This window comes from Amia ocellicauda, unplaced genomic scaffold, assembly GCF_036373705.1.
Source record: "Amia ocellicauda isolate fAmiCal2 unplaced genomic scaffold, fAmiCal2.hap1 HAP1_SCAFFOLD_41, whole genome shotgun sequence".
NCBI lineage: Eukaryota > Metazoa > Chordata > Actinopteri > Amiiformes > Amiidae > Amia > Amia ocellicauda.
In genome coordinates this window covers 982,475-1,007,500 of record NW_027102981.1, presented here as the reverse complement: position 1 = coordinate 1,007,500, position 25,026 = coordinate 982,475, and the positions used below count along the sequence as shown (strand labels likewise).

Below are 25,026 nucleotides of genomic sequence, written 5' to 3'. Positions count from 1 at the left end.
TTTTCTTACCCCCTCACCATAGTTTGTCAAATGTTTAAACAACTGAACTTATATTCAAGGTTTGTTTCTCTTCATATGTTTTACTGGTTTACATTTGTCTCAGCAACCTGTTGAATGATTCTTCTGCTTTCAAAACAAAATGACAACAGGATGAATGCACACACTTGAAAATACAATACATGCAATGTTATGCATCATAGTGATGCAACCTCCTTTCAGTTTCATACTGCATGGCAATTGAAATCCTTACTGAAATGCACACCTTCTCAAGATTGCGCTTGACTGGCGTGTCAGGCACTCAATTACAGCTGTTTTATCAAGACAATGTGTTCGTTTTGTAAAATATAGTTCCGGTCTGGTGTGGCACCCCAGCTAACGCACAACGTTGCCACAACGTTTCGTGTTAGCAGGGACTGTCTGCGGCGCGCTGGTGTGTCCCGGACTTTAGAGTAGAGAGACAGTTCAACTGCAAGTATGAGCGGCAGAAACGGATATTGCCTTCCCTTTAAGTAGAGCGTCAGGGACAGCCTCCCTGGCTTACGGCCGTACTAGCCTGAATACGCCTGATTTCGTCCGATCTCGGAAGCTAAGCAGGCTCGGGCCTGGTCAGTACTTGGATGGGAGACCGCCTGGGAATACCAGGTGCTGTAAGCTTTTGCACCTTTTACACACCAGAGGGCGACAAATCACGAGTTTTAACTTTGGATTCACACAATTTCATCATTATTTCAGATTTGACTTCCCAAAATACACAGGCATACAATAGATCTTGTTCTCCAACGTAAACGGTCCCTAGTAACTAGGGTACATTCGTAAATAAATTGAGCATCATGGCTAGAATTGACTAAATGTTGCCTAATCTTTCTCTTCGAGAAATGACACAATTACAGCAACACAAAAAGGAACTCCACCGGACAAAGTTCAGTGCTCACAAGGAGCCTCATTCAACACACACGGTTCCATTCCCATTCATGCAAAGCACGAAAGTGTAAAACTTGGGAACATACTTGAGAGCAAAGATCACATTCAATCTAATTCAAGGCACGGATGTGAATGCAACGGGATGAAATTACTGAAATGATGCCTGCCCTCGAACTGTGATGATGGACTACCCGACTCGCCAATAATATTGGGTTCTGGTGTATTGAAATACAGGAGCTGCTGGATTTGTGTGTTTTCTTACCCCCTCACCATAGTTTGTCAAATGTTTAAACAACTGAACTTATATTCAAGGTTTGTTTCTCTTCATATGTTTTACTGGTTTACATTTGTCTCAGCAACCTGTTGAATGATTCTTCTGCTTTCAAAACAAAATGACAACAGGATGAATGCACACACTTGAAAATACAATACATGCAATGTTATGCATCATAGTGATGCAACCTCCTTTTAGTTTCATACTGCATGTCAATTGAAATCCTTACTGAAATGCACACCTTCTCAAGATTGCGCTTGACTGGCGTGTCAGGCACTCAATTACAGCTGTATTATCAAGACAATGTGTTCGTTTTGTAAAATATAGTTCCGGTCTGGTGTGGCACCCCAGTTAACGCACAACGTTGCCACAACGTTGCCACAACGTGGCGTGTTAGCAGGGACTGTCTGCGGCGCACTGGTGTGTCCCGGGCTTTAGAGTAGAGAGACAGTTCAACTGTAAGTATGAACGGCAGAAAAGGATATTGCCTTCCCTTTAAGTAGAGCGTCAGGGACAGCCTCCCTGGCTTACGGCCATACTAGCCTGAATACGCCCGATCTCGTCCGATCTCGGAAACTAAGCAGGCTCTGGCCTGGTCAGTACTTGGATGGGAGACCGCCTGGGAATACCAGGTGCTGTAAGCTTTTGCATCTTTTACACACCAGAGGGCGACAAATCACGAGTTTTAACTTTGGATACACGCAATTTCATCATTATTTCAGATTTGACTTCCCCAAATACACAGGCATACAATAGATCTTGTTCTCCAACGTAAACGGTCCCTAGTAACTAGGGTACATTCGTAAATAAATTGAGCATCATGGCTAGAAGTGACTAAATGTTGCCTAATCTTTCTCATCGAGAAATGACACAATTACAGCAACACAAAAAGGAACTCCACCGGACAAAGTTCAGTGCTCACAAGGAGCCTCATTCAACACACACGGTTCCATTCCCATTCATGCAAAGCACGAAAGTGTAAAACTTGGGAACATACTTGAGAGCAAAGATCACATTCAATCTCATTCAAGGCACGGATGTGAATGCAACGGGATGAAATTACTGAAATGATGCCTGCCCTCGAACTGTGATGATGGACTACCCGACTCGCCAATAATATTGGGTTCTGGTGTATTGAAATACAGGAGCTGCTGGATTTGTGTGTTTTCTTACCCCCTCACCATAGTTTGTCAAATGTTTATACAACTGAACTTATATTCAAGGTTTGTTTCTCTTCATATGTTTTACTGGTTTACATTTGTCTCAGCAACCTGTTGAATGATTCTTCTGCTTTCAAAACAAAATGACAACAGGATGAATGCACACACTTGAAAATACAATACATGCAATGTTATGCATCATAGTGATGCAACCTCCTTTCAGTTTCATACTGCATGTCAATTGAAATCCTTACTGAAATGCACACCTTCTCAAGATTGCGCTTGACTGGCGTGTCAGGCACTCAATTACAGCTGTTTTATCAAGACAATGTGTTCGTTTTGTAAAATATAGTTCCGGTCTGGTGTGGCACCCCAGCTAACGCACAACGTTGCCACAACGTTTCGTGTTAGCAGGGACTGTCTGCGGCGCGCTGGTGTGTCCCGGACTTTAGAGTAGAGAGACAGTTCAACTGCAAGTATGAGCGGCAGAAACGGATATTGCCTTCCCTTTAAGTAGAGCGTCAGGGACAGCTTCCCCGGCTTACGGCCATACTAGCCTGAATACGCCCGATCTCGTCCGATCTCGGAAGCTAAGCAGGCTCGGGCCTGGTCAGTACTTGGATGGGAGACCGCCTGGGAATACCAGGTGCTGTAAGCTTTTGCATCTTTTACACACCAGAGGGCGACAAATCACGAGTTTTAACTTTGGATACACGCAATTTCATCATTATTTCAGATTTGACTTCCCCAAATACACAGGCATACAATAGATCTTGTTCTCCAACGTAAACGGTCCCTAGTAACTAGGGTACATTCGTAAATAAATTGAGCATCATGGCTAGAAGTGACTAAATGTTGCCTAATCTTTCTCATCGAGAAATGACACAATTACAGCAACACAAAAAGGAACTCCACCGGACAAAGTTCAGTGTTCACAAGGAGCCTCATTCAACACACACGGTTCCATTCCCATTCATGCAAAGCACGAAAGTGTAAAACTTGGGAACATACTTGAGAGCAAAGATCACATTCAATCTCATTCAAGGCACGGATGTGAATGCAACGGGATGAAATTACTGAAATGATGCCTGCCCTCGAACTGTGATGATGGACTACCCGACTCGCCAATAATATTGGGTTCTGGTGTATTGAAATACAGGAGCTGCTGGATTTGTGTGTTTTCTTACCCCCTCACCATAGTTTGTCAAATGTTTAAACAACTGAACTTATATTCAAGGTTTGTTTCTCTTCATATGTTTTACTGGTTTACATTTGTCTCAGCAACCTGTTGAATGATTCTTCTGCTTTCAAAACAAAATGACAACAGGATGAATGCACACACTTGAAAATACAATACATGCAATGTTATGCATCATAGTGATGCAACCTCCTTTCAGTTTCATACTGCATGTCAATTGAAATCCTTACTGAAATGCACACCTTCTCAAGATTGCGCTTGACTGGCGTGTCAGGCACTCAATTACAGCTGTTTTATCAAGACAATGTGTTCGTTTTGTAAAATATAGTTCCGGTCTGGTGTGGCACCCCAGCTAACGCACAACGTTGCCACAACGTTGCCACAACGTGGCGTGTTAGCAGGGACAGTCTGCGGCGCACTGGTGTGTCCCGGGCTTTAGAGTAGAGAGACAGTTCAACTGTAAGTATGAACGGCAGAAAAGGATATTGCCTTCCCTGTAAGTAGAGCGTCAGGGACAGCCTCCCTGGCTTACGGCCATACTAGCCTGAATACGCCCGATCTCGTCCGATCTCGGAAGCTAAGCAGGCTCTGGCCTGGTCAGTACTTGGATGGGAGACCGCCTGGGAATACCAGGTGCTGTAAGCTTTTGCATCTTTTACACACCAGAGGGCGACAAATCACGAGTTTTAACTTTGGATACACGCAATTTCATCATTATTTCAGATTTGACTTCCCCAAATACACAGGCATACAATAGATCTTGTTCTCCAACGTAAACGGTCCCTAGTAACTAGGGTACATTCGTAAATAAATTGAGCATCATGGCTAGAAGTGACTAAATGTTGCCTAATCTTTCTCATCGAGAAATGACACAATTACAGCAACACAAAAAGGAACTCCACTGGACAAAGTTCAGTGCTCACAAGGAGCCTCATTCAACACACACGGTTCCATTCCCATTCATGCAAAGCACGAAAGTGTAAAACTTGGGAACATACTTGAGAGCAAAGATCACATTCAATCTCATTCAAGGCACGGATGTGAATGCAACGGGATGAAATTACTGAAATGATGCCTGCCCTCGAACTGTGATGATGGACTACCCGACTCGCCAATAATATTGGGTTCTGGTGTATTGAAATACAGGAGCTGCTGGATTTGTGTGTTTTCTTACCCCCTCACCATAGTTTGTCAAATGTTTATACAACTGAACTTATATTCAAGGTTTGTTTCTCTTCATATGTTTTACTGGTTTACATTTGTCTCAGCAACCTGTTGAATGATTCTTCTGCTTTCAAAACAAAATGACAACAGGATGAATGCACACACTTGAAAATACAATACATGCAATGTTATGCATCATAGTGATGCAACCTCCTTTCAGTTTCATACTGCATGTCAATTGAAATCCTTACTGAAATGCACACCTTCTCAAGATTGCGCTTGACTGGCGTGTCAGGCACTCAATTACAGCTGTTTTATCAAGACAATGTGTTCGTTTTGTAAAATATAGTTCCGGTCTGGTGTGGCACCCCAGCTAACGCACAACGTTGCCACAACGTTTCGTGTTAGCAGGGACTGTCTGCGGCGCGCTGGTGTGTCCCGGACTTTAGAGTAGAGAGACAGTTCAACTGCAAGTATGAGCGGCAGAAACGGATATTGCCTTCCCTTTAAGTAGAGCGTCAGGGACAGCTTCCCCGGCTTACGGCCATACTAGCCTGAATACGCCCGATCTCGTCCGATCTCGGAAGCTAAGCAGGCTCGGGCCTGGTCAGTACTTGGATGGGAGACCGCCTGGGAATACCAGGTGCTGTAAGCTTTTGCATCTTTTACACACCAGAGGGCGACAAATCACGAGTTTTAACTTTGGATACACGCAATTTCATCATTATTTCAGATTTGACTTCCCCAAATACACAGGCATACAATAGATCTTGTTCTCCAACGTAAACGGTCCCTAGTAACTAGGGTACATTCGTAAATAAATTGAGCATCATGGCTAGAAGTGACTAAATGTTGCCTAATCTTTCTCATCGAGAAATGACACAATTACAGCAACACAAAAAGGAACTCCACCGGACAAAGTTCAGTGTTCACAAGGAGCCTCATTCAACACACACGGTTCCATTCCCATTCATGCAAAGCACGAAAGTGTAAAACTTGGGAACATACTTGAGAGCAAAGATCACATTCAATCTCATTCAAGGCACGGATGTGAATGCAACGGGATGAAATTACTGAAATGATGCCTGCCCTCGAACTGTGATGATGGACTACCCGACTCGCCAATAATATTGGGTTCTGGTGTATTGAAATACAGGAGCTGCTGGATTTGTGTGTTTTCTTACCCCCTCACCATAGTTTGTCAAATGTTTAAACAACTGAACTTATATTCAAGGTTTGTTTCTCTTCATATGTTTTACTGGTTTACATTTGTCTCAGCAACCTGTTGAATGATTCTTCTGCTTTCAAAACAAAATGACAACAGGATGAATGCACACACTTGAAAATACAATACATGCAATGTTATGCATCATAGTGATGCAACCTCCTTTCAGTTTCATACTGCATGTCAATTGAAATCCTTACTGAAATGCACACCTTCTCAAGATTGCGCTTGACTGGCGTGTCAGGCACTCAATTACAGCTGTTTTATCAAGACAATGTGTTCGTTTTGTAAAATATAGTTCCGGTCTGGTGTGGCACCCCAGCTAACGCACAACGTTGCCACAACGTTGCCACAACGTGGCGTGTTAGCAGGGACAGTCTGCGGCGCACTGGTGTGTCCCGGGCTTTAGAGTAGAGAGACAGTTCAACTGTAAGTATGAACGGCAGAAAAGGATATTGCCTTCCCTGTAAGTAGAGCGTCAGGGACAGCCTCCCTGGCTTACGGCCATACTAGCCTGAATACGCCCGATCTCGTCCGATCTCGGAAGCTAAGCAGGCTCTGGCCTGGTCAGTACTTGGATGGGAGACCGCCTGGGAATACCAGGTGCTGTAAGCTTTTGCATCTTTTACACACCAGAGGGCGACAAATCACGAGTTTTAACTTTGGATACACGCAATTTCATCATTATTTCAGATTTGACTTCCCCAAATACACAGGCATACAATAGATCTTGTTCTCCAACGTAAACGGTCCCTAGTAACTAGGGTACATTCGTAAATAAATTGAGCATCATGGCTAGAAGTGACTAAATGTTGCCTAATCTTTCTCATCGAGAAATGACACAATTACAGCAACACAAAAAGGAACTCCACTGGACAAAGTTCAGTGCTCACAAGGAGCCTCATTCAACACACACGGTTCCATTCCCATTCATGCAAAGCACGAAAGTGTAAAACTTGGGAACATACTTGAGAGCAAAGATCACATTCAATCTCATTCAAGGCACGGATGTGAATGCAACGGGATGAAATTACTGAAATGATGCCTGCCCTCGAACTGTGATGATGGACTACCCGACTCGCCAATAATATTGGGTTCTGGTGTATTGAAATACAGGAGCTGCTGGATTTGTGTGTTTTCTTACCCCCTCACCATAGTTTGTCAAATGTTTATACAACTGAACTTATATTCAAGGTTTGTTTCTCTTCATATGTTTTACTGGTTTACATTTGTCTCAGCAACCTGTTGAATGATTCTTCTGCTTTCAAAACAAAATGACAACAGGATGAATGCACACACTTGAAAATACAATACATGCAATGTTATGCATCATAGTGATGCAACCTCCTTTCAGTTTCATACTGCATGTCAATTGAAATCCTTACTGAAATGCACACCTTCTCAAGATTGCGCTTGACTGGCGTGTCAGGCACTCAATTACAGCTGTTTTATCAAGACAATGTGTTCGTTTTGTAAAATATAGTTCCGGTCTGGTGTGGCACCCCAGCTAACGCACAACGTTGCCACAACGTTTCGTGTTAGCAGGGACTGTCTGCGGCGCGCTGGTGTGTCCCGGACTTTAGAGTAGAGAGACAGTTCAACTGCAAGTATGAGCGGCAGAAACGGATATTGCCTTCCCTTTAAGTAGAGCGTCAGGGACAGCTTCCCCGGCTTACGGCCATACTAGCCTGAATACGCCCGATCTCGTCCGATCTCGGAAGCTAAGCAGGCTCGGGCCTGGTCAGTACTTGGATGGGAGACCGCCTGGGAATACCAGGTGCTGTAAGCTTTTGCATCTTTTACACACCAGAGGGCGACAAATCACGAGTTTTAACTTTGGATACACGCAATTTCATCATTATTTCAGATTTGACTTCCCCAAATACACAGGCATACAATAGATCTTGTTCTCCAACGTAAACGGTCCCTAGTAACTAGGGTACATTCGTAAATAAATTGAGCATCATGGCTAGAAGTGACTAAATGTTGCCTAATCTTTCTCATCGAGAAATGACACAATTACAGCAACACAAAAAGGAACTCCACCGGACAAAGTTCAGTGCTCACAAGGAGCCTCATTCAACACACACGGTTCCATTCCCATTCATGCAAAGCACGAAAGTGTAAAACTTGGGAACATACTTGAGAGCAAAGATCACATTCAATCTCATTCAAGTCACGGATGTGAATGCAACGGGATGAAATTACTGAAATGATGCCTGCCCTCGAACTGTGATGATGGACTACCCGACTCGCCAATAATATTGGGTTCTGGTGTATTGAAATACAGGAGCTGCTGGATTTGTGTGTTTTCTTACCCCCTCACCATAGTTTGTCAAATGTTTAAACAACTGAACTTATATTCAAGGTTTGTTTCTCTTCATATGTTTTACTGGTTTACATTTGTCTCAGCAACCTGTTGAATGATTCTTCTGCTTTCAAAACAAAATGACAACAGGATGAATGCACACACTTGAAAATACAATACATGCAATGTTATGCATCATAGTGATGCAACCTCCTTTCAGTTTCATACTGCATGTCAATTGAAATCCTTACTGAAATGCACACCTTCTCAAGATTGCGCTTGACTGGCGTGTCAGGCACTCAATTACAGCTGTATTATCAAGACAATGTGTTCGTTTTGTAAAATATAGTTCCGGTCTGGTGTGGCACCCCAGTTAACGCACAACGTTGCCACAACGTTTCGTGTTAGCAGGGACTGTCTGCGGCGCGCTGGTGTGTCCCGGACTTTAGAGTAGAGAGACAGTTCAACTGCAAGTATGAGCGGCAGAAACGGATATTGCCTTCCCTTTAAGTAGAGCATCAGGGACAGCCTCCCCGGCTTACGGCCATACTAGCCTGAATACGCCCGATCTCGTCCGATCTCGGAAGCTAAGCAGGCTCCGGCCTGGTCAGTACTTGGATGGGAGACCGCCTGGGAATACCAGGTGCTGTAAGCTTTTGCATCTTTTACACACCAGAGGGCGACAAATCACGAGTTTTAACTTTGGATACACGCAATTTCATCATTATTTCAGATTTGACTTCCCCAAATACACAGGCATACAATAGATCTTGTTCTCCAATGTAAACGGTCCCTAGTAACTAGGGTACATTCGTAAATAAATTGAGCATCATGGCTAGAAGTGACTAAATGTTGCCTAATCTTTCTCATCGAGAAATGACACAATTACAGCAACACAAAAAGGAACTCCACCGGACAAAGTTCAGTGCTCACAAGGAGCCTCATTCAACACACACGGTTCCATTCCCATTCATGCAAAGCACGAAAGTGTAAAACTTGGGAACATACTTGAGAGCAAAGATCACATTCAATCTCATTCAAGGCACGGATGTGAATGCAACGGGATGAAATTACTGAAATGATGCCTGCCCTCGAACTGTGATGATGGACTACCCGACTCGCCAATAATATTGGGTTCTGGTGTATTGAAATACAGGAGCTGCTGGATTTGTGTGTTTTCTTACCCCCTCACCATAGTTTGTCAAATGTTTAAACAACTGAACTTATATTCAAGGTTTGTTTCTCTTCATATGTTTTACTGGTTTACATTTGTCTCAGCAACCTGTTGAATGATTCTTCTGCTTTCAAAACAAAATGACAACAGGATGAATGCACACACTTGAAAATACAATACATGCAATGTTATGCATCATAGTGATGCAACCTCCTTTCAGTTTCATACTGCATGTCAATTGAAATCCTTACTGAAATGCACACCTTCTCAAGATTGCGCTTGACGGGCGTGTCAGGCACTCAATTACAGCTGTTTTATCAAGACAATGTGTTCGTTTTGTAATATATAGTTCCGGTCTGGTGTGGCACCCCAGCTAACGCACAACGTTGCCACAATGTTGCCACAACGTGGCGTGTTAGCAGGGACTGTCTGCGGCGCGCTGGTGTGTCCCGGGCTTTAGAGTAGAGAGACAGTTCAACTGTAAGTATGAACGGCAGAAACGGATATTGCCTTCCCTTTAAGTAGAGCGTCAGGGACAGCCTCACTGGCTTACGGCCATACTAGCCTGAATACGCCCGATCTCGTCCGATCTCGGAAGCTAAGCAGGCTCGGGCCTGGTCAGTACTTGGATGGGAGACCGCCTGGGAATACCTGGTGCTGTAAGCTTTTGCATCTTTTACACACCAGAGGGCGACAAATCACGAGTTTTAACTTTGGATACACGCAATTTCATCATTATTTCAGATTTGACTTCCCCAAATACACAGGCATACAATAGATCTTGTTCTCCAACGTAAACGGTCCCTAGTAACTAGGGTACATTCGTAAATAAATTGAGCATCATGGCTAGAAGTGACTAAATGTTGCCTAATCTTTCTCATCGAGAAATGACACAATTACAGCAACACAAAAAGGAACTCCACCGGACAAAGTTCAGTGCTCACAAGGAGCCTCATTCAACACACACGGTTCCATTCCCATTCATGCAAAGCACGAAAGTGTAAAACTTGGGAACATACTTGAGAGCAAAGATCACATTCAATCTCATTCAAGGCACGGATGTGAATGCAACGGGATGAAATTACTGAAATGATGCCTGCCCTCGAACTGTGATGATGGACTACCCGACTCGCCAATAATATTGGGTTCTGGTGTATTGAAATACAGGAGCTGCTGGATTTGTGTGTTTTCTTACCCCCTCACCATAGTTTGTCAAATGTTTAAACAACTGAACTTATATTCAAGGTATGTTTCTCTTCATATGTTTTACTGGTTTACATTTGTCTCAGCAACCTGTTGAATGATTCTTCTGCTTTCAAAACAAAATGACAACAGGATGAATGCACACACTTGAAAATACAATACATGCAATGTTATGCATCATAGTGATGCAACCTCCTTTCAGTTTCATACTGCATGTCAATTGAAATCCTTACTGAAATGCACACCTTCTCAAGATTGCGCTTGACTGGCATGTCAGGCACTCAATTACAGCTGTATTATCAAGACAATGTGTTCGTTTTGTAAAATATAGTTCCGGTCTGGTGTGGCACCCCAGCTAACGCACAACGTTGCCACAACGTTTCGTGTTAGCAGGGACTGTCTGCGGCGCGCTGGTGTGTCCCGGACTTTAGAGTAGAGAGACAGTTCAACTGCAAGTATGAGCGGCAGAAACGGATATTGCCTTCCCTTTAAGTAGAGCGTCAGGGACAGCTTCCCTGGCTTACGGCCATACTAGCCTGAATACGCCCGATCTCGTCCGATCTCGGAAGCTAAGCAGGCTCGGGCCTGGTCAGTACTTGGATGGGAGACCGCCTGGGAATACCAGGTGCTGTAAGCTTTTGCATCTTTTACACACCAGAGGGCGACAAATCACGAGTTTTAACTTTGGATACACGCAATTTCATCATTATTTCAGATTTGACTTCCCCAAATACACAGGCATACAATAGATCTTGTTCTCCAACGTAAACGGTCCCTAGTAACTAGGGTACATTCGTAAATAAATTGAGCATCATGGCTAGAAGTGACTAAATGTTGCCTAATCTTTCTCATCGAGAAATGACACAATTACAGCAACACAAAAAGGAACTCCACCGGACAAAGTTCAGTGCTCACAAGGAGCCTCATTCAACACACACGGTTCCATTCCCATTCATGCAAAGCACGAAAGTGTAAAACTTGGGAACATACTTGAGAGCAAAGATCACATTCAATCTCATTCAAGGCACGGATGTGAATGCAACGGGATGAAATTACTGAAATGATGCCTGCCCTCGAACTGTGATGATGGACTACCCGACTCGCCAATAATATTGGGTTCTGGTGTATTGAAATACAGGAGCTGCTGGATTTGTGTGTTTTCTTACCCCCTCACCATAGTTTGTCAAATGTTTAAACAACTGAACTTATATTCAAGGTTTGTTTCTCTTCATATGTTTTACTGGTTTACATTTGTCTCAGCAACCTGTTGAATGATTCTTCTGCTTTCAAAACAAAATGACAACAGGATGAATGCACACACTTGAAAATACAATACATGCAATGTTATGCATCATAGTGATGCAACCTCCTTTCAGTTTCATACTGCATGTCAATTGAAATCCTTACTGAAATGCACACCTTCTCAAGATTGCGCTTGACTGGCGTGTCAGGCACTCAATTACAGCTGTTTTATCAAGACAATGTGTTCGTTTTGTAATATATAGTTCCGGTCTGGTGTGGCACCCCAGCTAACGCACAACGTTGCCACAACGTTTCGTGTTAGCAGGGACTGTCTGCGGCGCGCTGGTGTGTCCCGGACTTTAGAGTAGAGAGACAGTTCAATTGCAAGTATGAGCGGAAGAAACGGATATTGCCTTCCCTTTAAGTAGAGCGTCAGGGACAGCCTCCCTGGCTTACGGCCATACTAGCCTGAAAACGCCCGATCTCGTCCGATCTCGGAAGCTAAGCAGGCTCGGGCCTGGTCAGTACTTGGATGGGAGACCGCCTGGGAATACCAGGTGCTGTAAGCTTTTGCATCTTTTACACACCAGAGGGCGACAAATCACGAGTTTTAACTTTGGATACACGCAATTTCATCATTATTTCAGATTTGACTTCCCCAAATACACAGGCATAGAATAGATCTTGTTCTCCAACGTAAACGGTCCCTAGTAACTAGTGTACATTCGTAAATAAATTGAGCATCATGGCTAGAAGTGACTAAATGTTGCCTAATCTTTCTCATCGAGAAATGACACAATTACAGCAACACAAAAAGGAACTCCACCGGACAAAGTTCAGTGCTCACAAGGAGCCTCATTCAACACACACGGTTCCATTCCCATTCATGCAAAGCACGAAAGTGTAAAACTTGGGAAAATACTTGAGAGCAAAGATCACATTCAATCTCATTCAAGGCACGGATGTGAATGCAACGGGATGAAATTACTGAAATGATGCCTGCCCTCGAACTGTGATGATGGACTACCCGACTCGCCAATAATATTGGGTTCTGGTGTATTGAAATACAGGAGCTGCTGGATTTGTGTGTTTTCTTACCCCCTCACCATAGTTTGTCAAATGTTTAAACAACTGAACTTATATTCAAGGTTTGTTTCTCTTCATATGTTTTACTGGTTTACATTTGTCTCAGCAACCTGTTGAATGATTCTTCTGCATTCAAAACAAAATGACAACAGGATGAATGCACACACTTGAAAATACAATACATGCAATGTTATGCATCATAGTGATGCAACCTCCTTTCAGTTTCATACTGCATGTCAATTGAAATCCTTACTGAAATGCACACCTTCTCAAGATTGCGCTTGACTGGCGTGTCAGGCACTCAATTACAGCTGTTTTATCAAGAGAATGTGTTCGTTTTGTAATATATAGTTCCGGTCTGGTGTGGCACCCCAGCTAACGCACAACGTTGCCACAATGTTGCCACAACGTGGCGTGTTAGCAGGGACTGTCTGCGGCGCGCTGGTGTGTCCCGGGCTTTAGAGTAGAGAGACAGTTCAACTGTAAGTATGAACGGCAGAAACGGATATTGCCTTCCCTTTAAGTAGAGCGTCAGGGACAGCCTCCCTGGCTTACGGCCATACTAGCCTGAATACGCCCGATCTCGTCCGATCTCGGAAGCTAAGCAGGCTCGGGCCTGGTCAGTACTTGGATGGGAGACCGCCTGGGAATACCAGGTGCTGTAAGCTTTTGCATCTTTTACACACCAGAGGGCGACAAATCACAAGTTTTAACTTTGGATACACGCAATTTCATCATTATTTCAGATTTGACTTCCCCAAATACACAGGCATACAATAGATCTTGTTCTCCAACGTAAACGGTCCCTAGTAACTAGGGTACATTCGTAAATAAATTGAGCATCATGGCTAGAAGTGACTAAATGTTGCCTAATCTTTCTCATCGAGAAATGACACAATTACAGCAACACAAAAAGGAACTCCACCGGACAAAGTTCAGTGCTCACAAGGAGCTTCATTCAACACACACGGTTCCATTCCCATTCATGCAAAGCACGAAAGTGTAAAACTTGGGAACATACTTGAGAGCAAAGATCACATTCAATCTCATTCAAGGCACGGATGTGAATGCAACGGGATGAAATTACTGAAATGATGCCTGCCCTCGAACTGTGATGATGGACTACCCGACTCGCCAATAATATTGGGTTCTGGTGTATTGAAATACAGGAGCTGCTGGATTTGTGTGTTTTCTTACCCCCTCACCATAGTTTGTCAAATGTTTAAACAACTGAACTTATATTCAAGGTTTGTTTCTCTTCATATGTTTTACTGGTTTACATTTGTCTCAGCAACCTCAGCAAAAATGATTCTTCTACTTTCAAAACAAAATGACAACAGGATGAATGCACACACTTGAAAATACAATACATGCAATGTTATGCATCATAGTGATGCAACCTCCTTTCAGTTTCATACTGCATGTCAATTGAAATCCTTACTGAAATGCACACCTTCTCAAGATTGCGCTTGACTGGCGTGTCAGGCACTCAATTACAGCTGTTTTATCAAGACAATGTGTTCGTTTTGTAATATATAGTTCCGGTCTGGTGTGGCACCCCAGCTAACGCACAACGTTGCCACAATGTTGCCACAACGTGGCGTGTTAGCAGGGACTGTCTGCGGTGCGCTGGTGTGTCCCGGGCTTTAGAGTAGAGAGACAGTTCAACTGTAAGTATGAACGGCAGAAACGGATATTGCCTTCCCTTTAAGTAGAGCGTCAGGGACAGCCTCCCTGGCTTACGGCCATACTAGCCTGAATACGCCCGATCTCGTCCGATCTCGGAAGCTAAGCAGGCTCGGGCCTGGTCAGTACTTGGATGGGAGACCGACTGGGAATACCAGGTGCTGTAAGCTTTTGCATCTTTTACACACCAGAGGGCGACAAATCACGAGTTTTAACTTTGGATACACGCAATTTCATCATTATTTCAGATTTGACTTCCCCAAATACACAGGCATACAATAGATCTTGTTCTCCAACGTAAACGGTCCCTAGTAACTAGGGTACATTCATAAATAAATTGAGCATCATGGCTAGAAGTGACTAAATGTTGCCTAATCTTTCTCATCGAGAAATGACACAATTACAGCAACACAAAAAGGAACTCCACCGGACAAAGTTCAGTGCTCACAAGGAGCCTCATTCAACACACATGGTTCCATTCCCATTCATGCAAAGCACGAAAGTGTAAAACTTGGGAACATACTTGAGAGCAAAGATCACATTCAATCTCATTCAAGGCACGGATGTGAATGCAACGGGATGAAATTACTGAAATGATGCCTGCCCTCGAACTGTGATGATGGACTACCCGACTCGCCAATAATATTGGGTTCTGGTGTATTGAAATACAGGAGCTGCTGGATTTGTGTGTTTTCTTACCCCCTCACCATAGTTTGTCAAATGTTTAAACAACTGAACTTATATTCAAGGTTTGTTTCTCTTCATATGTTTTACTGGTTTACATTTGTCTCAGCAACCTCAGCAAAAATGATTCTTCTACTTTCAAAACAAAATGACAACAGGATGAATGCACACACTTGAAAATACAATACATGCAATGTTATGCATCATAGTGATGCAACCTCCTTTCAGTTTCATACTGCATGTCAATTGAAATCCTTACTGAAATGCACACCTTCTCAAGATTGCGCTTGACTGGCGTGTCAGGCACTCAATTACAGCTGTTTTATCAAGACAATGTGTTCGTTTTGTAATATATAGTTCCGGTCTGGTGTGGCACCCCAGCTAACACACAACGTTGCCACAACGTTTCGTGTTAGCAGGGACTGTCTGCGGCGCGCTGGTGTGTCCCGGACTTTAGAGTAGAGAGACAGTTCAACTGCAAGTATGAGCGGCAGAATCGGATATTGCCTTCCCTTTAAGTAGAGCGTCAGGGACAGCTTCCCTGGCTTACGGCCATACTAGCCTGAATACGCCCGATCTCGTCCGATCTCGGAAGCTAAGCAGGCTCGGGCCTGGTCAGTACTTGGATGGGAGACCGCCTGGGAATACCAGGTGCTGTAAGCTTTTGCATCTTTTACACACCAGAGGGCGACAAATCACGAGTTTTAACTTTGGATACACGCAATTTCATCATTATTTCAGATTTGACTTCCCCGAATACACAGGCATACAATAGATCTTGTTCTCCAACGTAAACGGTCCCTAGTAACTAGGGTACATTCGTAAATAAATTGAGCATCATGGCTAGAAGTGACTAAATGTTGCCTAATCTTTCTCATCGAGAAATTACACAATTACAGCAACACAAAAAGGAACTCCACCGGACAAAGTTCAGTGCTCACAAGGAGCCTCATTCAACACACACGGTTCCATTCCCATTCATGCAAAGCACGAAAGTGTAAAACTTGGGAACATACTTGAGAGCAAAGATCACATTCAATCTCATTCAAGGCACGGATGTGAATGCAACGGGATGAAATTACTGAAATGATGCCTGCCCTCGAACTGTGATGATGGACTACCCGACTCGCCAATAATATTGGGTTCTGGTGTATTGAAATACAGGAGCTGCTGGATTTGTGTGTTTTCTTACCCCCTCACCATAGTTTGTCAAATGTTTAAACAACTGAACTTATATTCAAGGTTTGTTTCTCTTCATATGTTTTACTGGTTTACATTTGTCTCAGCAACCTGTTGAATGATTCTTCTGCTTTCAAAACAAAATGACAACAGGATGAATGCACACACTTGAAAATACAATACATGCAATGTTATGCATCATAGTGATGCAACCTCCTTTCAGTTTCATACTGCATGTCAATTGAAATCCTTACTGAAATGCACACCTTCTCAAGATTGCGCTTGACTGGCGTGTCAGGCACTCAATTACAGCTGTTTTATCAAGACAATGTGTTCGTTTTGTAATATATAGTTCCGGTCTGGTGTGGCACCCCAGCTAACGCACAACGTTGCCACAACGTTTCGTGTTAGCAGGGACTGTCTGCGGCGCGCTGGTGTGTCCCGGACTTTAGAGTAGAGAGACAGTTCAACTGCAAGTATGAGCGGCAGAAACGGATATTGCCTTCCCTTTAAGTAGAGCGTCAGGGACAGCTTCCCTGGCTTACGGCCATACTAGCCTGAATACGCCCGATCTCGTCCGATCTCGGAAGCTAAGCAGGCTCGGGCCTGGTCAGTACTTGGATGGGAGACCGCCTGGGAATACCAGGTGCTGTAAGCTTTTGCATCTTTTACACACCAGAGGGCGACAAATCACGAGTTTTAACTTTGGATACACGCAATTTCATCATTATTTCAGATTTGACTTCCCCGAATACACAGGCATACAATAGATCTTGTTCTCCAACGTAAACGGTCCCTAGTAACTAGGGTACATTCGTAAATAAATTGAGCATCATGGCTAGAAGTGACTAAATGTTGCCTAATCTTTCTCATCGAGAAATTACACAATTACAGCAACACAAAAAGGAACTCCACCGGACAAAGTTCAGTGCTCACAAGGAGCCTCATTCAACACACACGGTTCCATTCCCATTCATGCAAAGCACGAAAGTGTAAAACTTGGGAACATACTTGAGAGCAAAGATCACATTCAATCTCATTCAAGGCACGGATGTGAATGCAACGGGATGAAATTACTGAAATGATGCCTGCCCTCGAACTGTGATGATGGACTACCAGACTCGCCAATAATATTGGGTTCTGGTGTATTGAAATACAGGAGCTGCTGGATTTGTGTGTTTTCTTACCCCCTCACCATAGTTTGTCAAATGTTTAAACAACTGAACTTATATTCAAGGTTTGTTTCTCTTCATATGTTTTACTGGTTTACATTTGTCTCAGCAACCTGTTGAATGATTCTTCTGCTTTCAAAACAAAATGACAACAGGATGAATGCACACACTTGAAAATATAATACATGCAATGTTATGCATCATAGTGATGCAACCTCCTTTCAGTTTCATACTGCATGTCAATTGAAATCCTTACTGAAATGCACACCTTCTCAAGATTGCGCTTGACTGGCGTGTCAGGCACTCAATTACAGCTGTTTTATCAAGACAATGTGTTCGTTTTGTAAAATATAGTTCCGGTCTGGTGTGGCACCCCAGCTAACGCACAACGTTGCCACAACGTTGCCACAAAGTTTCGTGTTAGCAGGGACTGTCTGCGGCGCGCTGGTGTGTCCCGGACTTTAGAGTAGAGAGACAGTTCATTTGCAAGTATGAGCGGCAGAAACGGATATTGCCTTCCCTTTAAGTAGAGCGTCAGGGACAGCCTCCCTGGCTTACGGCCATACTAGCCTGAATACGCCCGATCTCGGAAGCTAAGCAGGCTCGGGCCTGGTCAGTACTTGAATGGGAGACCGCCTGGGAATACCAGGTGCTGTAAGCTTTTGCATCTTTTACACACCAGAGGGCGACAAATCACGAGTTTTAACTTTGGATACACGCAATTTCATCATTATTTCAGATTTGACTTCCCCGAATACACAGGCATACAATAGATCTTGTTCTCCAACGTAAACGGTCCCTAGTAACTAGGGTACATTCGTAAATAAATTGAGCATCATGGCTAGAAGTGACTAAATGTTGCCTAATCTTTCTCATCGAGAAATGACACAATTACAGCAACACAAAAAGGAACTCCACCGGACAAAGATCAGTGCTCACAAGGAGCCTCATTCAACACACACGGTTCCATTCCCATTCATGCAAAGCACGAAAGTGTAAAACTTGGGAACATACTTGAGAGCAAAGATCACATTCAATCTCATTCAAGGCACGGATGTGAATGCAACGGGATGAAATTACTGAAATGATGCCTGCCCTCGAACTGTGATGATGGACTACCCGACTCGCCAATAATATTGGGTTCTGGTGTATTGAAATACAGGAGCTGCTGGATTTGTGTGTTTTCTTACCCCCTCACCATAGTTTGTCAAATGTTTAAACAACTGAACTTATATTCAAGGTTTGTTTCTCTTCATATGTTTTACTGGTTTACATTTGTCTCAGCAACCTCAGCAAAAATGATTCTTCTACTTTCAAAACAAAATGACAACAGGATGAATGCACACACTTGAAAATACAATACATGCAATGTTATGCATCATAGTGATGCAACCTCCTTTCAGTTTCATACTGCATGTCAATTGAAATCCTTACTGAAATGCACACCTTCTCAAGATTGCGCTTGACTGGCGTGTCAGGCACTCAATTACAGCTGTTTTATCAAGACAATGTGTTCGTTTTGTAATATATAGTTCCGGTCTGGTGTGGCACCCCAGCTAACGCACAACGTTGCCACAACGTTTCGTGTTAGCAGGGACTGTCTGCGGCGCGCTGGTGTGTCCCGGACTTTAGAGTAGAGAGACAGTTCAACTGCAAGTATGAGCGGCAGAAACGGATATTGCCTTCCCTTTAAGTAGAGCGTCAGGGACAGCCTCCCTGGCTTACGGCCATACTAGCCTGAATACGCCCGATCTCGTCCGATCTCGGAAGCTAAGCAGGCTCGGGCCTGGTCAGTACTTGGATGGGAGACCGCCTGGGAATACCAGGTGCTGTAAGCTTTTGCATCTTTTACACACCAGAGGGCGACAAATCACGAGTTTTAACTTTGGATACACGCAATTTCATCATTATTTCAGATTTGACTTCCCCGAATACACAGGCATACAATAGATCTTGTTCTCCAACGTAAACGGTCCCTAGTAACTAGGGTACATTCGTAAATAAATTGAGCATCATGGCTAGAAGTGACTAAATGTTGCCTAATCTTTCTCATCGAGAAATTACACAATTACAGCAACACAAAAAGGAACTCCACCGGACAAAGTTCAGTGCTCACAAGGAGCCTCATTCAACACACACGGTTCCATTCCCATTCATGCAAAGCACGAAAGTGTAAAACTTGGGAACATACTTGAGAGCAAAGATCACATTCAATCTCATTCAAGGCACGGATGTGAATGCAACGGGATGAAATTACTGAAATGATGCCTGCCCTCGAACTGTGATGATGGACTACCCGACTCGCCAATAATATTGGGTTCTGGTGTATTGAAATACAGGAGCTGCTGGATTTGTGTGTTTTCTTACCCCCTCACCATAGTTTGTCAAATGTTTAAACAACTGAACTTATATTCAAGGTTTGTATCTCTTCATATGTTTTACTGGTTTACATTTGTCTCAGCAACCTCAGCAAAAATGATTCTTCTACTTTCAAAACAAAATGACAACAGGATGAATGCACACACTTGAAAATACAATACATGCAATGTTATGCATCATAGTGATGCAACCTCCTTTCAGTTTCATACTGCATGTCAATTGAAATCCTTACTGAAATGCACACCTTCTCAAGATTGCGCTTGACTGGCGTGTCAGGCACTCAATTACAGCTGTTTTATCAAGACAATGTGTTCGTTTTGTAATATATAGTTCCGGTCTGGTGTGGCACCCCAGCTAACGCACAACGTTGCCACAACGTTTCGTGTTAGCAGGGACTGTCTGCGGCGCGCTGGTGTGTCCCGGACTTTAGAGTAGAGAGACAGTTCAACTGCAAGTATGAGCGGCAGAAACGGATATTGCCTTCCCTTTAAGTAGAGCGTCAGGGACAGCCTCCCTGGCTTACGGCCATACTAGCCTGAATACGCCCGATCTCGTCCGATCTCGGAAGCTAAGCAGGCTCGGGCCTGGTCAGTACTTGGATGGGAGACCGCCTGGGAATACCAGGTGCTGTAAGCTTTTGCATCTTTTACACACCAGAGGGCGACAAATCACGAGTTTTAACTTTGGATACACGCAATTTCATCATTATTTCAGATTTGACTTCCCCGAATACACAGGCATACAATAGATCTTGTTCTCCAACGTAAACGGTCCCTAGTAACTAGGGTACATTCGTAAATAAATTGAGCATCATGGCTAGAAGTGACTAAATGTTGCCTAATCTTTCTCATCGAGAAATTACACAATTACAGCAACACAAAAAGGAACTCCACCGGACAAAGTTCAGTGCTCACAAGGAGCCTCATTCAACACACACGGTTCCATTCCCATTCATGCAAAGCACGAAAGTGTAAAACTTGGGAACATACTTGAGAGCAAAGATCACATTCAATCTCATTCAAGGCACGGATGTGAATGCAACGGGATGAAATTACTGAAATGATGCCTGCCCTCGAACTGTGATGATGGACTACCCGACTCGCCAATAATATTGGGTTCTGGTGTATTGAAATACAGGAGCTGCTGGATTTGTGTGTTTTCTTACCCCCTCACCATAGTTTGTCAAATGTTTAAACAACTGAACTTATATTCAAGGTTTGTTTCTCTTCATATGTTTTACTGGTTTACATTTGTCTCAGCAACCTGTTGAATGATTCTTCTGCTTTCAAAACAAAATGACAACAGGATGAATGCACACACTTGAAAATACAATACATGCAATGTTATGCATCATAGTGATGCAACCTCCTTTCAGTTTCATACTGCATGTCAATTGAAATCCTTACTGAAATGCACACCTTCTCAAGATTGCGCTTGACTGGCGTGTCAGGCACTCAATTACAGCTGTATTATCAAGACAATGTGTTCGTTCTGTAAAATATAGTTCCGGTCTGGTGTGGCACCCCAGCTAACGCACAACGTTGCCACAACGTTGCCACAACGTGGCGTGTTAGCAGGGACTGTCTGCGGCGCACAGGTGTGTCCCGGGCTTTAGAGTAGAGAGACAGTTCAACTGTAAGTATGATCGGCAGAAACGGATATTGCCTTCCCTTTAAGTAAAGCGTCAGGGACAGCCTCCCTGGCTTACGGCCATACTAGCCTGAATACGCCCGATCTCGTCCGATCTCGGAAGCCAAGCAGGCTTGGGCCTGGTCAGTACTTGGATGGGAGACCGCCTGGGAATACCAGGTGCTGTAAGCTTTTGCACCTTTTACACACCAGAGGGCGACAAATCACGAGTTTTAACTTGGGATACAGACAATTTCATCATTATTTCAGGTTTTACTTCCCCAAATACACAGGCATACAATAGATCTTGTTCTCCAACGTAAACGGTCCCTAGTAACTAGGGTACATTCGTAAATAAATTGAGCATCATGGCTAGAAGTGACTAAATGTTGCCTAATCTTTCTCATCGAGAAATGACACAATTACAGCAACACAAAAAGAACTCCACCGGACAAAGTTCAGTGCTCACAAGGAGCCTCATTCAACACACACGGTTCCATTCCCATTCATGCAAAGCACGAAAGTGTAAAACTTGGGAACATACTTGAGAGCAAAGATCACATTCAATCTCATTCAAGGCACGGATGTGAATGCAACGGGATGAAATTACTGAAATGATGCCTGCCCTCGAACTGTGATGATGGACTACCCGACTCGCCAATAATATTGGGTTCTGGTGTATTGAAATACAGGAGCTGCTGGATTTGTGTGTTTTCTTACCCCTCACCATAGTTTGTCAAATGTTTAAACAACTGAACTTATATTCAAGGTTTGTTTCTCTTCATATGTTTTACTGGTTTACATTTGTCTCAGCAACCTGTTGAATGATTCTTCTGCTTTCAAAACAAAATGACAACAGGATGAATGCACACACTTGAAAATACAATACATGCAATGTTATGCATCATAGTGATGCAACCTCCTTTCAGTTTCATACTGCATGTCAATTGAAATCCTTACTGAAATGCACACCTTCTCAAGATTGCGCTTGACTGGCGTGTCAGGCACTCAATTACAGCTGTTTTATCAAGACAATGTGTTCGTTTTGTAAAATATAGTTCCGGTCTGGTGTGGCACCCCAGCTAACGCACAACGTTGCCACAACGTTGCCACAACGTGGCGTGTTAGCAGGGACTGTCTGCGGCGCACTGGTGTGTCCCGGGCTTTAGAGTAGAGAGACAGTTCAACTGTAAGTATGAACGGCAGAAACGGATATTGCCATCCCTTTAAGTAGAGCGTCAGGGACAGCCTACCTGGCTTACGGCCATACTAGCCTGAATACGCCCGATCTCGTCCGATCTCGGAAGCCAAGCAGTCTCGGGCCTGGTCAGTACTTGGATGGGAGACCGCCTGGGAATACCAGGTGCTGTAAGCTTTTGCACCTTTTACACACCAGAGGGCGACAAATCACGAGTTTTAACTTTGGATACACACAATTTCATCATTATTTCAGATTTTACTTCCCCAAATACACAGGCATACAATAGATCTTGTTCTCCAACGTAAACGGTCCCTAGTAACTAGGGTACATTCGTAAATAAATTGAGCATCATGGCTAGAAGTGACTAAATGTTGCCTAATCTTTCTCATCGAGAAATGACACAATTACAGCAACACAAAAAGGAACTCCACCGGACAAAGTTCAGTGCTCACAAGGAGCCTCATTCAACACACACAGTTCCATTCCCATTCATGCAAAGCACGAAAGTGTAAAACTTGGGAACATACTTGAGAGCAAAGATCACATTCAATCTCATTCAAGGCACGGATGTGAATGCAACGGGATGAAATTACTGAAATGATGCCTGCCCTCGAACTGTGATGATGGACTACCCGACTCGCCAATAATATTGGGTTCTGGTGTATTGAAATACAGGAGCTGCTGGATTTGTGTGTTTTCTTACCCCCTCACCATAGTTTGTCAAATGTTTAAACAACTGAACTTATATTCAAGGTTTGTTTCTCTTCATATGTTTTACTGGTTTACATTTGTCTCAGCAACCTGTTGAATGATTCTTCTGCTTTCAAAACAAAATGACAACAGGATGAATGCACACACTTGAAAATACAATACATGCAATGTTATGCATCATAGTGATGCAACCTCCTTTCAGTTTCATACTGCATGTCAATTGAAATCCTTACTGAAATGCACACCTTCTCAAGATTGCGCTTGACTGGCGTGTCAGGCACTCAATTACAGCTGTATTATCAAGACAATGTGTTCGTTTTGTAAAATATAGTTCCGGTCTAGTGTGGCACCCCAGCTAACGCACAACGTTGCCACAATGTTGCCACAACGTGGCGTGTTAGCAGGGACTGTCTGCGGCGCACTGGTGTGTCCCGGGCTTTAGAGTAGAGAGACAGTTCAACTGTAAGTATGATCGGCAGAAACGGATATTGCCTTCCCTTTAAGTAGAGCGTCAGGGACAGCCTCCCTGGCTCACGGCCATACTAGCCTGAATACGCCCGATCTCGTCCGATCTCGGAAGCCAAGCAGGCTTGGGCCTGGTGAGTACTTGGATGGGAGACCGCCTGGGAATACCAGGTGCTGTAAGCTTTTGCACCTTTTACACACCAGAGGGCGACAAATCACGAGTTTTAACTTTGGATACACACAATTTCATCATTATTTCAGGTTTTACTTCCCCAAATACACAGGCATACAATAGATCTTGTTCTCCAACGTAAACGGTCCCTAGTAACTAGGGTACATTCGTCAATAAATTGAGCATCATGGCTAGAAGTGACTAAATGTTGCCTAATCTTTCTCATCGAGAAATGACACAATTACAGCAACACAAAAAGAACTCCACCGGACAAAGTTCAGTGCTCACAAGGAGCCTCATTCAACACACATGGTTCCATTCCAATTCATGCAAAGCACGAAAGTGTAAAACTTGGGAACATACTTGAGAGCAAAGATCACATTCAATCTCATTCAAGGCACGGATGTGAATGCATCGGGATGAAATTACTGAAATGATGCCTGCCCTCGAACTGTGATGATGGACTACCCGACTCGCCAATAATATTGGGTTCTGGTGTATTGAAATACAGGAGCTGCTGGATTTGTGTGTTTTCTTACCCCCTCACCATAGTTTGTCAAATGTTTAAACAACTGAACTTATATTCAAGGTTTGTTTCTCTTCATATGTTTTACTGGTTTACATTTGTCTCAGCAACCTGTTGAATGATTCTTCTGCTTTCAAAACAAAATGACAACAGGATGAATGCACACACTTGAAAATACAATACATGCAATGTTATGCATCATAGTGATGCAACCTCCTTTCAGTTTCATACTGCATGTCAATTGATATCCTTACTGAAATGCACACC

The 25,026-nt window shown here is 43.5% G+C and overlaps 20 non-coding genes and 1 pseudogene across 20 annotated transcripts; all 21 read left to right on the top strand.

Annotated features, from left to right (window-relative positions):
* The first annotated feature begins 535 nt into the window (after nucleotides 1-535).
* LOC136735299 (5S ribosomal RNA) lies at nucleotides 536-654 on the top strand. The gene has a single exon (XR_010810917.1). It is a non-coding gene; the product is annotated as a 5S ribosomal RNA (ribosomal RNA).
* A 1,066-nt stretch (nucleotides 655-1,720) lies between these two features.
* Nucleotides 1,721-1,839, top strand: LOC136735256 (5S ribosomal RNA). Its single transcript, XR_010810874.1, has one exon. It is a non-coding gene; the product is annotated as a 5S ribosomal RNA (ribosomal RNA).
* Nucleotides 1,840-2,894: 1,055 nt separating this feature from the next.
* On the top strand, nucleotides 2,895-3,013 carry LOC136735689 (5S ribosomal RNA). Its single transcript, XR_010811220.1, has one exon. It is a non-coding gene; the product is annotated as a 5S ribosomal RNA (ribosomal RNA).
* A 1,066-nt stretch (nucleotides 3,014-4,079) lies between these two features.
* On the top strand, nucleotides 4,080-4,198 carry LOC136735805 (5S ribosomal RNA). Its single transcript, XR_010811332.1, has one exon. It is a non-coding gene; the product is annotated as a 5S ribosomal RNA (ribosomal RNA).
* A 1,055-nt stretch (nucleotides 4,199-5,253) lies between these two features.
* LOC136735688 (5S ribosomal RNA) lies at nucleotides 5,254-5,372 on the top strand. The gene has a single exon (XR_010811219.1). It is a non-coding gene; the product is annotated as a 5S ribosomal RNA (ribosomal RNA).
* A 1,066-nt stretch (nucleotides 5,373-6,438) lies between these two features.
* On the top strand, nucleotides 6,439-6,557 carry LOC136735803 (5S ribosomal RNA). The gene has a single exon (XR_010811330.1). It is a non-coding gene; the product is annotated as a 5S ribosomal RNA (ribosomal RNA).
* A 1,055-nt stretch (nucleotides 6,558-7,612) lies between these two features.
* Nucleotides 7,613-7,731, top strand: LOC136735687 (5S ribosomal RNA). The gene has a single exon (XR_010811218.1). It is a non-coding gene; the product is annotated as a 5S ribosomal RNA (ribosomal RNA).
* Nucleotides 7,732-8,786: 1,055 nt separating this feature from the next.
* Nucleotides 8,787-8,905, top strand: LOC136735934 (5S ribosomal RNA). The gene has a single exon (XR_010811461.1). It is a non-coding gene; the product is annotated as a 5S ribosomal RNA (ribosomal RNA).
* Nucleotides 8,906-9,971: 1,066 nt separating this feature from the next.
* LOC136735715 (5S ribosomal RNA) lies at nucleotides 9,972-10,090 on the top strand. The gene has a single exon (XR_010811247.1). It is a non-coding gene; the product is annotated as a 5S ribosomal RNA (ribosomal RNA).
* Nucleotides 10,091-11,145: 1,055 nt separating this feature from the next.
* LOC136735685 (5S ribosomal RNA) lies at nucleotides 11,146-11,264 on the top strand. Its single transcript, XR_010811216.1, has one exon. It is a non-coding gene; the product is annotated as a 5S ribosomal RNA (ribosomal RNA).
* Nucleotides 11,265-12,319: 1,055 nt separating this feature from the next.
* LOC136735649 (5S ribosomal RNA) lies at nucleotides 12,320-12,438 on the top strand. Its single transcript, XR_010811184.1, has one exon. It is a non-coding gene; the product is annotated as a 5S ribosomal RNA (ribosomal RNA).
* Nucleotides 12,439-13,504: 1,066 nt separating this feature from the next.
* On the top strand, nucleotides 13,505-13,623 carry LOC136735683 (5S ribosomal RNA). Its single transcript, XR_010811215.1, has one exon. It is a non-coding gene; the product is annotated as a 5S ribosomal RNA (ribosomal RNA).
* A 1,069-nt stretch (nucleotides 13,624-14,692) lies between these two features.
* LOC136735851 (5S ribosomal RNA) lies at nucleotides 14,693-14,811 on the top strand. Its single transcript, XR_010811377.1, has one exon. It is a non-coding gene; the product is annotated as a 5S ribosomal RNA (ribosomal RNA).
* Nucleotides 14,812-15,869: 1,058 nt separating this feature from the next.
* Nucleotides 15,870-15,988, top strand: LOC136735682 (5S ribosomal RNA). Its single transcript, XR_010811214.1, has one exon. It is a non-coding gene; the product is annotated as a 5S ribosomal RNA (ribosomal RNA).
* Nucleotides 15,989-17,043: 1,055 nt separating this feature from the next.
* LOC136735681 (5S ribosomal RNA) lies at nucleotides 17,044-17,162 on the top strand. The gene has a single exon (XR_010811213.1). It is a non-coding gene; the product is annotated as a 5S ribosomal RNA (ribosomal RNA).
* A 1,066-nt stretch (nucleotides 17,163-18,228) lies between these two features.
* Nucleotides 18,229-18,337, top strand: LOC136735485 (uncharacterized; annotated as a pseudogene).
* A 1,058-nt stretch (nucleotides 18,338-19,395) lies between these two features.
* Nucleotides 19,396-19,514, top strand: LOC136735680 (5S ribosomal RNA). Its single transcript, XR_010811212.1, has one exon. It is a non-coding gene; the product is annotated as a 5S ribosomal RNA (ribosomal RNA).
* Nucleotides 19,515-20,572: 1,058 nt separating this feature from the next.
* Nucleotides 20,573-20,691, top strand: LOC136735679 (5S ribosomal RNA). The gene has a single exon (XR_010811211.1). It is a non-coding gene; the product is annotated as a 5S ribosomal RNA (ribosomal RNA).
* Nucleotides 20,692-21,757: 1,066 nt separating this feature from the next.
* LOC136735744 (5S ribosomal RNA) lies at nucleotides 21,758-21,876 on the top strand. The gene has a single exon (XR_010811274.1). It is a non-coding gene; the product is annotated as a 5S ribosomal RNA (ribosomal RNA).
* A 1,064-nt stretch (nucleotides 21,877-22,940) lies between these two features.
* Nucleotides 22,941-23,059, top strand: LOC136735263 (5S ribosomal RNA). Its single transcript, XR_010810881.1, has one exon. It is a non-coding gene; the product is annotated as a 5S ribosomal RNA (ribosomal RNA).
* A 1,066-nt stretch (nucleotides 23,060-24,125) lies between these two features.
* Nucleotides 24,126-24,244, top strand: LOC136735187 (5S ribosomal RNA). The gene has a single exon (XR_010810808.1). It is a non-coding gene; the product is annotated as a 5S ribosomal RNA (ribosomal RNA).
* Nucleotides 24,245-25,026: the final 782 nt, after the last annotated feature.